At 56.2% G+C, this 3,759-nt stretch overlaps 1 long non-coding RNA gene across 1 annotated transcript; it reads left to right on the plus strand.

The window, feature by feature from the left end:
- Nucleotides 1-388: 388 nt before the first annotated feature.
- Nucleotides 389-2,700, plus strand: LOC138387017 (uncharacterized). The gene is made up of 3 exons (XR_011233907.1): nt 389-481; nt 2,396-2,500; nt 2,605-2,700. It is a non-coding gene; the product is annotated as an uncharacterized lncRNA (long non-coding RNA).
- Nucleotides 2,701-3,759: the final 1,059 nt, after the last annotated feature.

The raw sequence follows: 3,759 nt of genomic DNA on the forward strand, positions 1-3,759 counted from the left end.
GCGCTCTGTGAGCTCCTGCTCTTCAGTCCGCACAGACACTCTGAGGTAGCTGGGAGAGGCTCAGGCCCCACGGCAGGGGAGACTCCAGTGCCAGGGTGTGCGGCAGATCTTTCCAGCTCCAACACCTGTGCTACTTTATGCCCAGGTGCATCCGAAATCTCCCACAGCCAAAAGTTAAATCTCTTTCCCCCAACGCATCTCAGCTGCTCCGTGAAGCCTTGCTCGGGGCCTGTTGACTCTCATAGTACACACAATTTCAACCAACTCAGTTATTGGTTTTCATATTTGAAACTACAAATCAGAAGGAGGGAGGGGTTGCTTCAGCAGTCGCGATGGGGCAGACATCCAGCATCAGTTTCTCTCTTCTTGGACTCAGGTTTGCGGCCATTTCAGTCCATGAGGCATCGGAACCACAGCTGTCACTGCCCCCGCGACTGGCTACCAGCTGTCCCACCTCAGCACGGCCAGAGTGAAGCAGCAGGTATCTCCCAGGGCCCAGCGGTGGGAGAGGCCATGGGCAAGGCCAGGAGATCTCCTGATGCTGTCTGAATTCTGCCCAAATTCCACCGGGTGTCCAAGTGTCCTGAACACCCTCACTGGCCACAGCCCTCAGTCCCCAACATGCTCCCTGAACTGGGAGTGTGCTCCCTGCCTCGGATCTCCCCTGCCCCACACCCCTTCCGTGTGGGCTCCTGGAGGGATCCACTGAAAACTCAGACGGACCCTGTCAAGTCTGGGCTCCAGCATGCTCCCGGTAGCCCTCAGACCTTCAGGAGGAAGCCGTCCCCACGCCCCTGCCTTACAGACCACCCAGTGTGCCCGTGGGGGTCACACTATCAACGCACAGTCCCTGCTGCCAGGAGCGCCCCCTCCCTCCTCTAACTCTCCCCCACCGGGTAACCTTCTGTCCTTCCAGTCCCAGCTAAGATGTCAGCCCCTTCGGGGACTGTCCCTAAGCCCTGGGCGCAGACTGGCTTTCTGCCCCAGATCCCAGAGCCCTTGTGCCTCCTGCTGTCACAGCACAGAAACAGCCCCCCAAACACGCTACGCACACTGTCGCCAGCATCTGTGCACACCGATCACCACCCACCGGCCCACCCCTCTCAGCCCCAGCATCTCATGGGGGCCCCGGGCAGGGGCGCTGCTAGTGGGGCCCAAATAGGTGCATCCGAGGTAGGAGTGGGAAGGGTTCCCCACAAACGGTCCTGCCTGGACAACAGCCACCCCATGGTGGGGGGTGTCAGTGACCTTGTGTTTTGGACAAGGTAGAAGCAGCAGAGAAAGGCTGGAAAGGGAATGTGCGGGCTGATCCCTGAGACCCTAAGTGCTAGGATGAGGAGCTTCAGTTGTCACCTGGCTAAGCTTTGGGAAAGGCCAGGGCCCCAGTGGGGGCAGCATTGAGGAGGCTGGCCTGGAGGGAGTGGCCGCTGACAGGCTCACCTGCGCCTGTCCCTGGTGGCCGGGCCTCTTCCTCCTGCATGCCCACACCAGAATCCCTTGGCCAGAGCAGGGGCCTCCTGGCCTCCTGGCTGGGCCTAGACACCCCGACAGGATCCCTCCAGGGCCTTTGTACTCACGCTCTGTGCCCTGGGGGCTCCCTGTCACTGGCGTGGCTCAGGTGTTCCTCAGCTTGAGGTCTGTGCTCCCTCTCAGACCCCTCCTTGCCTGTGGCACCCCTAATGCACCCGGCACCTTCCTGTCCTTCGCTCACTCTTCCCTGAGGGCAGCTGCTGCACCCCCAGTGCCTCGCACGTGCCTGGTGCACAGTGGGTGCTCAGTTAATCCGACTGTGGGTGAGTCAGATCTGGGCCGGGTCAGACAGCCTCCCTCAAATGACACGTGGCAGGAAGCAGAGCCATGCAGTGTGCCCCCAAGGTAGTGAGGGCTGTCCTTGTCATCTTGGGAGCCAGCTGTGAGGACTCTTCCATGGGACCCTCCCCCATGGCTCGGCCTGGCCAGCGGCTTTCCCGGTTGCCCAGCCCCCCCACCGTCCACTCCCCCAGTGCAGGACCTGCCACGTGCTCTGAAGCCGGCCATCTGCTCTGCGGTCCCGAGAGTCGGGGTTGTGTGTGAGTCCTGGCAGTGGGGCCTGGCAGGGTGGGGTGGGGCCGTCCTCTGAGCAGGACTGTTGCTCACTCAGCCTCTGTGTGGAGTGGAGGAGGCGGCAACTCCCTCCGCCTTGGGTGAGGAAGGCCTGAAAGGGGATGTGGCCATTTCACAGGGCTCAGGAGCCACCAGGGTTTTATCAGGGTTTGTGTCCCAGACAGAATGAGTGGCTAGGAGCTGGGGCTTCTAGGCCTGCTCTTCCCCAGGGGTGGGCTGCAGGCAGGCATTGCATTGGCCCGCAGTTGGCCATGGCCTTGTGGATCTGATGATGTTGGCCTTGTCCCTTCAGCATGACCCTCCCGTGCTCATGTCGGCCTCCAAAGAGCTCGTCCTGGTGGAGGACGTGAGGGTGAGTCCAAAAGAGGTGGCCGCCTACAACCACCCTGGCATCCAGGTATGACTCTTGCCCTGCCACAGTCCTACCAGGGTGAGACCCACTGGGGGGACCCTCACCCTCCGACAGGCAGCCCGACCCCTCCCTGCCTCTGCCCCCTGCAGGCGGAGCTGCACGTCAGAGAAGGCTCCGGATACTTCTTCCTCAACAGGAGCACTGCAGACATCGTCAAGGTGGCCTACCAGGACGCCAGGGGAGTCACCGTGGTGAGTTGGCTTTAGTTCCTCACCCAGGCCAATGTGTGGTTAGTGCATTGACTATTTGCTAAGCTGGCACCTAATCACACCAGCTAGAACTAGCAAGGTCTTTTGATTCTCCGCTTCATTCTGCAACTTTAGTCATCGCCGTGCTACCTCTGTGGGTTTTATTCCACAGCCACACACTACTCACGCCATTAGTTACCTAATGGTTTCCTTCCAATCACTCTTTTAATTAAGACTAAAATATTATTTCATAAGCAACACTGTAACAACCACAAAATCATTTTTTAGAAGCTGCATCAGCTTTTTCTATTAAGATTTTTCTTATGTTTCTTTCCTGATCCTCTCCCTGTTCTCACTAGTACTGACTTAGCTATGCCCGTGGGTTGGAAGGATTCAGCATTCTGCCTTTTCCAACGATGCTATCTTGAGATTTTATATTTTTTCCTGCTGTGATACAGCCTAGGTGATAACTTTTATGCTGTCATTTGTACTTGAGCCATTCTCTTTTTGTAGAGCATGTGGGTGGTTTAAAACATTTTGTTTTTTTAAAAAAAAATAGCAAAGCATAGGATAAAAAGAGCAAAAACAAACGCCAATATCCTACAGGTGTGCACATCTGCATGATGGATCACTAGGGAACCATGAAAATTGAACTCACCTTTAAAGGAAGCTCTTACCACTGAATGTGCAGTGAAACCACTCCCGTAAGTCACAAATGCCAAGGCTCAGCGCTGACACCCACCCCTATGATTTCAGTGTAAATTAGAGATGGGCACCAGGCTGAAGGACAATCTGAGGGACACATTCTGTGCTGTCGCACAAAGTGCACAAAAGTGCTTGATGAATTTTACATAGGAAAGCACCATGTGTAAACACAATCCAGGTCAAAACGTTGAACATTCTCAGCATCCCAGAATATCCTACCATGCTTCCTCCTAGCCTCAGCCTCCCCACACCCAAAAGTAATTATGGTGCTGATTTCTACCCTCATGGATTAGCTGTGCCGGCTCCTGAACTCTGTCAGTGGACCACACAACGTGTACCTTCTGGTGCCTT

This window comes from Eulemur rufifrons, chromosome 7, assembly GCF_041146395.1.
Source record: "Eulemur rufifrons isolate Redbay chromosome 7, OSU_ERuf_1, whole genome shotgun sequence".
NCBI classification, from domain to species: domain Eukaryota; kingdom Metazoa; phylum Chordata; class Mammalia; order Primates; family Lemuridae; genus Eulemur; species Eulemur rufifrons.